At 38.9% G+C, this 11,371-nt stretch overlaps 1 long non-coding RNA gene across 1 annotated transcript; it reads right to left on the reverse strand.

The window, feature by feature from the left end:
* Positions 1 to 2,465: 2,465 nt before the first annotated feature.
* LOC143664532 (uncharacterized) lies at positions 2,466 to 3,499 on the reverse strand. Its single transcript, XR_013166464.1, has 3 exons — positions 3,470 to 3,499; positions 2,628 to 2,718; positions 2,466 to 2,529 (listed from the first exon to the last, which is right to left on the reverse strand). It is a non-coding gene; the product is annotated as an uncharacterized LOC143664532 (long non-coding RNA).
* Between the last annotated feature and the right edge of the window lie 7,872 nt (positions 3,500 to 11,371).

Consider the following 11,371-nt stretch of genomic DNA (forward strand, 5'->3'; position numbering starts at 1 on the left):
GCTGGGCTGTTCCCCAGCCGGAGGCCCCAGCCCCTGTCTGGTTGCCCCTCTCAGGTTCTGCCCTGACAGCTCAGACACCCTGCAGGGCTGGCCCTGGGGACTGCACTATCCCTTGTGAGCTCACTGCACACAGCCTACACCTCTGTAAATCTAGAACCATCACTAAATCCTCAGACTCCCCATTTTGAGACTGTTTCCTGCCAAGAACCTGACTGATACACTTGTCAAAATAGAAAGTCATTATAACAATGATAATAAAATTATGTTATTAAATTCTAAATCAGTGTAAAAAAAGGAATGAAGAGGAATTTCTCTAAAATACTATAGAAAGCTCTCCAGGATATATCATTAAGTGAAAAGCAAACCAACAAACAGAATAATGTTTAGAGTACAAGAAAAGAAGGAAAAAATACAGCTAAATATATATTTTTTAATTCTATAAATTAAAAAAAAGAAATAAATGACCTTAATTTTATATCAGATTGGTGGTATAACCATCATGAGATGCATTATTCCAAGTGGATTTAAGAGGATTTTGACCACTCTCCATTAGTGGGATATATCCCAAGGAAAAAAGTACGTTACTAATGTAATTACTTATTGTTATTGGTATTTTGAAACAATAAGTTAGAGCAAATAAACTATTATACATGAGAAAGCAAATTATATTAATAGTTAATGGTCAAGAATTATTGCCTAGGAAAAGAGAAAATTCTAAGTGAAAAAGTTAAATTTAAAAATGTCTAATCTTGAAGGGATCTCCTGTTCAATAAAATGTGCCAGGTGAATTAGATATAAATGTGGAAAGAAAATGAATTTTTATCAATCAAATCATTAGTCATCAGAAAAATTAACTAGCTAATCTATGGTGAAGTTGAGAGAGTGACCTACCTCTGGGAAGGAGGGGAAGGGAAGCTGTGACAAGGGGAGGTCTGTGGGGGTGGGGGTGGGGGCTTCCGGGATGCGGACAATGTGGTAAATAAGACCTGAGTGGCAATCACATAGGTGAAAGATCACTAAGGGAATACTTAGGATTTTTGTACTTCACTGTATGTATTTTGTACCTCCTTAGCAAGAATTGCTTAAAAATTCAGTATCTTCTTGATTAAAAATATATATTTTTAAAAATGACCACCGGAGAGGCATAAAAGCAAAGACAAGGCAATAGCAAAGGAAACCCCTAGCATTCTGTGGCTTCCAAATACCATTTCCAATCAGAAATGACTGACTCCAGATCTGGGGCAGGAAATTTGTGAGATGATCCTGGAACAACTTTATTGAACAAGGAAATCAAATATTACTGAGGTCCCATCAAAAGAATACAGGATGGATACTACTTGTTAAAAGGTACTTGGAAATTTATTGCTTTCTTGTATATATGTTATTTTTCACAATAAAAAAAGTTAAAAAAAAAATGAATACAGGAGTCAACCTGAAGGGACTCCCACTGGCCAAAGATGAAATAATTTGAACATCAAAATCCAATAATGGCTGCTATGGACTGACTCACAATAAATAAAAGTCCAGGAGTTTATAGAAATACTCAAGAAAGGCCAAAAAAAAAAAAAAAGTGGTGGTGGCGGGGAGAGACGGAGAAAAATGTATTGATCACTGTGTCAGGAGAGATTTGACCTTCGTGGAGCTGGTTCAGCAGACTTTAAAGGCTTTCACAACTGATGCCACAGCTTGAAGACAGCCAGGCATTTGAAAAGTTTTGTAAAGTGCAGGAGAGTGAGGACAAGCTGGGATCCTCAAATGTAAGCTGGAACTCACAAGGAGGGACGGAAATCCATGTCAAGATGTCGTCACAAAACTGGCACTGTAACAGAGTTATTAAAAGGCCATTCCGGATTCCTAGTCATATGTTTGAAACACCAGGAATTTATTTCAATATGGCCCAGAACAATTTGGCAAACAAGATTGTTGTTACACATCAAAAGTGCAGTTGTACCAGATTTACAGTGGATCCGTTGAAAATCCTCATTGACATTTTCAACAAAACTTTACCCAGGTGTATTAGCTAGGGTTCTCTAGAAAACAGAATCAGTAGGAGACATCTGTAAACTTAAAATTTATAAATTTATAGAAGTGTCCCACACAGAGTACAAGGTCTGTGGGGCAGGCCATGAGCTGGCAGCTCCAATGAAGGTCCTCAAAGAACTCTCAGGAGAGGTTGGCTGGCTGAAGCAGGTAGAATGATTGTCTCTTCTGAATCTTCCTTAAAAGCCTTCTGGTGATTAGATTAAGCTTCAATCATTGCAGAAGACACTCCCCTTAGCTGATTGCTGTGGATGCTGCCAATGTGCTCATAATTTAAGTCCGTGAAATGTTCTCATAGCAACAGGCAACTGGGCACCACCACCTGGCCAAGTGACACATGAACATGACCATGACATCAGATTATGCTACCAACACAAACTTGCTTTAGAAATTAGCACTGACGGGTCTAGACTCCAGATTTGGTTTCAGAATTGAAGAGCTAGACACTCGTTCCAGAGAACAGAAACTGAGCCCACAGACGAGATTCCCCTGCAGAGATTCCAGTTAGAAAAGTCAGATGGTGCCATACCTCCTATACCTCTTCCCAATTATGCACTCTCATCAAGGCATTTAAGAACACCCCTTACCTGGGATTGATTACAAAGAAGGACCTCCTGAAGAAATTGGTGTTCCAGAGTCAAGAGTTCAAATTCTGTTTTAAAACCAAAGTTCCTGATTCTGTGTCCAGAGAAAAAGAGAACCTAGTAAGATTTTAAAACAAATGCAAGACACGGAACAAGAACTCTGAGATAAGAGAGTTCACGGCATAGAAACTACACAAAATATCCCCAATCTCACTAGCAATTGTTCTATTTTTCTGGAGTCAGAATGAGGGGACACAGAAACAAGCTCAGTGGATCTGATATCCCGGGCCCCAAATCTTTCTCATTTTTCCTGGGAAAGCACTCTTCCTCTGAGACTGCAAGGTGAGCATTCTAAAAATGCTAAGCAAAACGTCAGGAGGCAGAGACAGGTCCAAGAGACAGGTTCAACTCTAGATCACCCAGCCTGGATCTAGAGTTCAGCAGAGCTTGACGACAATGAAAATAAAACTAATATATATTACTTTACAATGATCACAGTAATAATGGATTCAGGCAAAAATAATTTGTGTATGAAAAAAATCTCAAAGTGAAGGTTAATGAAGAACAAAATATGTATTGTCTTAAAGAATCTATTCACGGATTACTTATTAATTACAAAATGAAAATTGGAAAATTTTCAGTGGAGAAATCTAATGGACTCCACCTTAACCAAGTGCTCAACTTTAACAACAGTTAATATAGACTGACTTTGGGTGCCTCCTGATACAGAAACATCTAAGAGATACAGTATCCCTTATGTGGTATCACTGCCAAAAGTGTGCATACTTAATTTAATTATAAGGAAACACTAGACAAATTGAGTGACATTCTACAAAGTAACAGACCTGTACTCTTCAACGATGGATTCAATAACTGCAATAAAGATGAAGAGAAAGTATATTAACTCAAGAAGTCTTCCGAAGACTTATCTTCTATCAGTAGCATGTGCTACCATTTTTGTGGGGAATGGACACAAATTCAGAGACCTGTTTAGCCTACAGTTTCTCTCCAAAGATGCTCAAGAAACTGGTAATATTAGTTATCTCTTTTTTAAAATAAATGTAATTTTATTGAGGTATATTCACACACCATACAATCCATCCAAAGTATATAATCAGTGGTTCACATTACATCACATAGTTGTGTATTCATCAAGATAATATTGATTGATTGATTGATTGATATTATATATTCACATACCATGTAATCATCCAAAGTGTACCATCAATGGTTCACAACATAACCATATAATGTGCAGTTATGACAATAAACTTTTTTCTCTTTTTCTTTTGTGAAAAATAACATATATACAAAAAAAAGCATGTTTCAAAGCACATTGCAACAAGTAGTTATAGAACAGATTTCAGAGTTTATATGGGTTACTATTCCACAATTTTAGGGTTTTCCTTCCAGCTGTTTCAAGGCACTGGAGACTAAAAGATATACCAATATTATGATTCAGCAGTCATGCTAATTTGTAAATCCTATCATTCCTGTTATAACTCCTCTTCCTTTTATTTTTCTCCCAATCTTTAGGGGTAATTGGGCTCTGCCCTTTCTAAATTTTCCATGTTGAAAAGGAGTGTTGACAATATAGGATGGGGGATGGAATAAGCTGATGTTCTGGAGAGGCTGGCTCCTCTGGGTTTCAGGATTTATCTGGCCTAGGAACCCATCTGGAGGTTGTGGGTTTCTGGAAAGTAATCTTAGTATGAAACTTTTGTAGAATCTCATACACAGCTCTGGAAAGTAATCTTAGTATGAAACTTTTGTAGAATCTCATACACAGCTCTAAGTGTTCTTTAGCACGAACAAGGATGATTAGGGGTGTTGGCAAATTGTGGTAATTGGCAGTATCTAGTTAAAGCTCGCATAAGAGTAACCTCCAGAATAGCCTCTGGACTCTCTTTGAACTACTCAACCACTGATACCTTATTTTGTTATGATTCTTTTCCCCCTTTTGGTAAGGAAGATGTTGTCAATCCTATGGTGCCAGGGCCAGGCTCGAGCCTGGGAGTCATGTCCCACGTTACCAGAGAGACTTTCACCCCTGGATGTCATGTAGAGGAGAGGGTAATGATTTTTCTCTGCAGAGTTGGGCTTAAAGAGAGAGAGGCCACATCTGAGTTAAAAAAGAGCTCTTCTGGAAGTAACTCTTAAGCATAACTATAGGTAGACTTAGGTTCTCTGCTACAGAAATAAACTTCACAAAAGCAAGCCTCAAGATCAAGTCTTGCTCCCCCCCATGAGGTTCATGGCTCCCAGGGGCGTAACTCTCCCTGGCAACATGGGACAGAACTCCTGAGATGAGCCAAGACCTAGCACCAAGGGATTGAGAAAGTCTTCTTGAACAAAAGGGGGAAGAGAGAAATGAGACAAAATAAAGTTTCAGTAGCTGAGAGATATCAGAGGCAAGCGGTTATCCTGGAGGTTATTCTTATGCATTATACAGATATCTCTTTTTAGTTTATGGTGTATTGGAGTGGCTGGAGGGAGGTACCTGAAAGTGTTGAGCTGTGTTTCAGTAGTCTTGATTCTTGAAAACGATTGTTCAAAGATACAGTTTTTACAATGTGACTGTGGGATTGTGAAAACCTTGTGTCTGTTGCTCCTTTTATCCAGGGTATGGACAGAGGAGTAAAAAATATGGATAAAAATTAAATAAATAATAGGAGGGACAAAAGGTAAAATAAATTGGGTTGATGGAAAGGGAGGGGTAAGTGGTATGGCATGTATGAGTTTTTTTTTCCTTCTTTTTATTTCTTTTTCTGGAGTAATGCTAATGTTCTAAAAAAAATGATCATGGTGATGAATATACAACTATGTGATGATATTGTAAGCCACTGATTATACACCATGTATGGAATGTATGTATGAAGATTTATCAATAAAAATTTATTTTTAAAGTAATTTTTAAAAAATCAATGCTTGGCCTATTGAGTTGGGAGTCCCTAATATTTGAGACAGTATCAGGGTTTTCCCTGGTGGTAAAGCTTAATAGTTTCATATTTTTTCTCCTGTCCCTCAAGGGACTTTGCCAATACTTTTTAATTGACTGCTCAGCATATTCTGGGATGTATCAGGGTATTACTTTAAGCCATACAGAATTACGAGCCCTCATCCCCATTCTGTGCTCCACACCATGATCATTTTTAGAACATTTGCATTACTGCAGAAAAAAAATAAAAAGAAAACCCCAACATCACATCCCCCTTACCCTTCCTTCTCACCAGTATTGCACTTTACCCAATTTTAAGACTTACCATAGAGGTAGGTTAACGAATATAGTATAATATTGTCAAATATATATGTCAATATTATATATATGACAATATCTATATAAATATAAATATGAATATAAATCTATATTCAGTAGAACAGAACAAAACATCTAGAAGTAGATCCATAGAAACACAGGCAACTGAATTTTTTGTTTTGCAGTATAGTTATACAATCATTATCAAAGATCAAGGTTATTAGATTACAATTAACCAACTTCAGGTATTTCCTTCTAGCTATTCTAAAATACCAGACACTGAAAAAAAATATCCATACAATGAGTCAGTGGACACAGTCATTTGTTAAATCCTAATTTCTCAGTTAGACCTCCCCCCTCACACATTAGAAAGAGAGATGGAAAACTGAAGATAGAACTGTTTTTTCACTTTAATTTTTTAAATACTTTTTATTAGAATACAAACATACAACTCAAAATTTCCCCTTTTAATTACTTTTAAGTATACAATTCAGTGGCGTTAATTCTATTCACAACATTGTGCTACCATCACTTGCATCCATACCTCAACATTTTCATCACCTCAAACAGAACGTCTGCACCCATTAAACAATAATTCCCCCTTCACTACATCCACTATCCCCCTCCCTGCTGCCACAGTCACTAGTAACCTGTAATCTATCTATCTGCATAAATATTGCATATTATAAATATTTCATATAAACAAAATCATACAATAATAAAAATTTTTTAAAGGTCTTTTCACCTTTCTATGAAGCCAGCTGCTTTCAGGGAACACGGTAAAACCAGTGAAGTCCATGAACATATGCCCATTGCTGATCTCCCCGGGGAAAGGTATCATATTGGGGGCCTCATATTGTTGGTCTCTGCTATTGGCAGATTGAGCACTCGGCAGTGGCTGCAGTCAGATTGGCCTTGGGGAGTGGAAGTCCACGTTACTAAGCCAGAACATAAGCTCTATTCCTGCTACCAAGCATGAGTCCACTGGGCAATCACAGAAGTGGCTGGGGAAAGAGGCTGACTGATGTCCACAGAACGGTAGAACAATGAAGGTTTGTTGCCAATCCTAACAGCTGAAAGCAAACTGCTTCTGATGGCTTTTATCAACAGATATAGGGAAAGAAACATTTGCCAGATCAATAGGTGCCTATCGGGTGCCAGGAAATGTGCTGATTTGTTCAATAACGAAACTGTATCTGGACTCACCACCTAATTAAGTTTAGGATAATCTATTGTCATTGTCCAAGATCCATTTGGCTTCTGCCCAGGTCAAGAAAGATAGTTGAATGCAGATGTGGTAGAAATCATCACTGCAGCATATCTCAAGTCTTTTATTGTGACAACAACCTTGGTATTACCAAGGAATGAGATATTACCAAGAAATGAGGTATTACCTCCAGAAATGAGGTATTGCTTTTGGTTTACCATTTTTGTGGGTAGAGGCAGTCCTAGTGGCTTCCACTTGGCCTTTCCGAAAAGTTCTTACTGCATGAACCAGGGAACCAACACGGGGATTTTGCCAGTTGCTGAGGATGTCTATTCCAATTATATAATTCCAGAACTGGGGAATTAACCACAGGATGGGTTTTGAGACCCATAAGATGGGCCTGAGCTAAAACTCCATTGATCACCTGACCTTTTTAAGCCCCTGTTGACTGGTGGATCACAGTGACATTTTGGGTCTCCAGGAGTTAGGATCAGTTCAGAGCTAGTGTCTAGAAACCACCCCTCACCCCCCACTCCTACCCCAAAGTCTGATTTTATTCATTTTCCCAAGGCAGTCACTGTGGTAAATAGCCATTGTTCCATTCAAGGAAGAGTAACAAGGTTTTTGGCAGTTTTTAGGGCCCTTCATCAAGGGAATTTAGCCACCACTTCATTCAAGGGGCTCTGCATCTGTAAATTGCCCAAGTCTGGGAACTGGTTGAGGGGCTGTGATGGTTTTGGTTATACAAATTAGAAGCTCATGAGGCCTAAAGCACTTCTGCTTATACAAATCCAGTAGACTGCCTGTCTACTCCAGTTCCAGAGACATCATGATCAGCTAGCTAAAGGCATAGCTCTCCTTGAGTCAGACTATGCTGATCACAGCTTTGGCTCAGCTGCCCATTACGGTAACCATGTCCGCCTTGTCTTTAAGGGTGATTAAGTGCCCACTGAATTCAGAGACCCCAGTTCAGTGACAGCAGCTCCCACTGTGAGTCCTGGCCTACAGAGAAGCACAACCACAGAGCTCTTCAAGGATGCTGGGGTTGCCCTCACAAATTTATTTCTTATGGTTGTGGTAAAAGATGTGCTATCTGGACTCTCCCAGGATCTTACCTGGTATATCCACTCTAGCACTCCAATCTCCCTAAGTCTTTGGATACCTTCCTGTACAGTATACCAAGGACATTCTGTCATTTCAACTTCACTTAGTGTGGGCCACCTCTGGGTCCATATTTCAGCCAACCAACCAAGCAAACTGTTAAAGCCATTTGCAGCCTCTTGAACTAACACATTGAATCCATAATTCATATGGGCTTAATGAGCACATATGAATAAATTCAACCTGATTCAACTTTATATTCCTTTCACCCTGCTTCCAAACCCTTAAAACCAACTCCTACAACCCATTCCCCAGATTTCTGTTGATATAAATTGGCAAAATCACACAATTCCCTTGGGGTGTATCTCACCTCCATGTGAGTCACAACTTGTGTCACACCCTTAGGGACCTGATGGGCCCTGAGTCTAGAAATCTCAGCCCTGGGGCTGTAGACGGTGAGAGTTTCTCTTAAGACAGTCATAGTAGCCTCCAGATGCTCTCAGTGTGCCCTGAGCTAGAAATTTAAAGTCCTCAGCTCAGAATTTTCTTTCTCCGCCTTTTCCAGCACACTTAGACGTGACCAACCAAATCCATATTATTTTTGCTACTGTGTTCTATAGCAGCATACACTTAGTCACTGAGAGCCTTGTCTTCTATAGGTACTTGGTTATGTGACTCTAAGGCTAATAATTTGAGTAACTGGCTTGGACACTCCAGGTCAAAGACCAGCAGCATCCACTTTACTACTCCAAGCAAGGTCATTAATGCCTTGAAATCTGATCAGACCAGAGAACCATTTCCAGAAAACCCAGAACCAGTTCAGAAAACTCATCTTTAAGATTCTGTTCTGCTGGAACCACTTTCAGTACCAAATTCTATGTCACAGTTCAATCAAAGAGAACCACCAGGAGGTGTCCATGTATTTGTTTCAAGGATTTGTTTTAGGAAAATGAGCTTACTCTAAGCAGACACTGGAGGGCTATTGTCTTCACACCTGATGCTGGAGCTTGAAGTTCACAGGGTAGGTAGTCTTCAAGGGAAGATGGATATAAGGAAGCTGAAGGAGAGCAAGGACAAACAGCAACCCACAAGCACCTGCAATGTAGTACTAAAATCATGGGAGTTCTCGCTGATCTGACCTTGGTGGGGAAGATGCCTGCAGGAGAAGCTGGTGGCCTTCATCACAGAGCTAAGCAACCATCTGGCCTAGAAGTCGTAGAGCTGACTCAGCTATTCTCTCATACCACGGAGGTGAACCAGCAGATAAGTGACAGTCAATGTGCATAATCTACAGAGTCTGCAGGTCCCACCCTAACTGGAAAGTTATGGCGAAGGGAATTCTGGGAAGTGTAGCTCAGCCTAGCCAGGGCGCTGCATTATAAGGCCATCAAAATTACCTTATGAAAATTGATACAAAGGAAAAGAATCAACCATTTATCCTACCTTTTCAGTTAGATCTGTATTTCAGGGTTACCAAATAGTTAATGAGAGAAATCTCGCTCTTTTTCTTTCTTATTTTTTCACCTTGGGTGCAGGAACAGGGAATTAAGCCCAGGTCTCCGGGGCAGGCAAGCATTTTACCACTAAACCTCCTGTGCACCCGAAAGTTTCTCCTAAATAAATGAGGAAGCACTGTCAGAAATCGAAGATCACTATTTTGCAGCCTTTAGTAATGCATCCAGGCAATGACCATCAATGATTGAAAGGTTGGTAGAGAACTATATAATGGATGGACACTGAATCCATATAATGAATGGATTCAACAGCACCTGAACCCATCTGACGATCTTAGCATCATTAAGGGTGGAACAAATAGATAAATGTGCTTCATGATGTGAAGCCATAGGACATTTACATTGTGACCTAAGAAGTATTGTGGGAAAAAAATAAAAATAACCTGAATCTAGATGTAGTTACCAGTTTACAGAAAATGCAACGAATAAAAGAACATGTCTAAAAACAGAATCCAATCAGTCAAATCCAGAATGTGCAAAATTCTGCAGTAAAATGACCTGGTTTTTTTTTCAATAAATAACTAAATGGCATTTAAAAAGGTGGAGATGAGGTGGAGAGGAGAATTCCAGAAGATTAAAAGAGACATGAGGGGATGCAAGGGTAGCTCAGCGGTAGAATACTCACCTGCAATGTGGGAGACCCGGGTTCAATTCCCGGTCCATGCACCCCCCGCACCCCCCCCAAAAAAAAAAACAAACAAAAAAAAGCAAAACAAAACAAAGACTAAACAAAAAATTTAAAAATTCAACAAATGGTGTTACAATAACGGGATACTCACGTGGAGAAAATAATGGAATGTGACCCTGCCATACAGCATACAAAAAAAAAAGAGACATGAGAGTAAAAGGTAGGACATGGGCTTCTTTGGGTCCTGATTCAAGCCAATCATATATAAATTGAAATTTCTGAGACAATCTGGAAAATTTGAACACAGATTAAATATTAGGGACTTACTGTTTAATTTCATTTGGTGAGGCAATGGAATTATTGCTAGACTAAAAAATAGTCTTTATCTGTTAGATATACATACTGAAATATTTATGGGAATAATGATTTAATGTACGACATTTGTTTTGAAATGCTCCCGGAAAAAAGTTGTGTGATGGGTTGGGTATATAAAACAAGGTTAATAAAATGTTGATAGCAATTAAGGCTGGATGATAGGTAAATGGTGGTATAATTACATTGTTCTCTTTGCTTAGGAGTATACTTTAAAATTTCCATAAAACATTAAAATAATAATATTAAATGAAATTAACAATATTAAATGAATTTTGTAACTTGTAAAGCCTCTGACCCTGAAGTTTACTCCCTTGTTTTTAAAAAAGGAAAGATTAGCAAGTACTATAAAGGTGTTAGCTAGCACCAAATTAAGACTTTCTCCTTCATGTGATCAAAAGGCTTGGAAAATAATTTAAAAGGAAATAACTTACTCACTATGTGGATTCGGTGTTATTTCAAGCTGAAATAATTTTCAGATCAAGAAACAATATGCACACCACCTGGAGGAACTCTGGTATTGTAAAACGAGCCTTGAAACTCAACCCCACAAAGGATAGGTCAAGTCTACTTAAAATTTAGGCCTAAGAGTCACCCCCAAGAGAGCCTCTTTTGTTGCTCAGATGTGGCCTCTCTCTCCAGCCAACACAACAAGCAAACTCACCACCC

The sequence above is a fragment of the Tamandua tetradactyla genome, chromosome 20, assembly GCF_023851605.1.
Source record: "Tamandua tetradactyla isolate mTamTet1 chromosome 20, mTamTet1.pri, whole genome shotgun sequence".
Taxonomy (NCBI): Eukaryota; Metazoa; Chordata; class Mammalia; order Pilosa; family Myrmecophagidae; genus Tamandua; species Tamandua tetradactyla.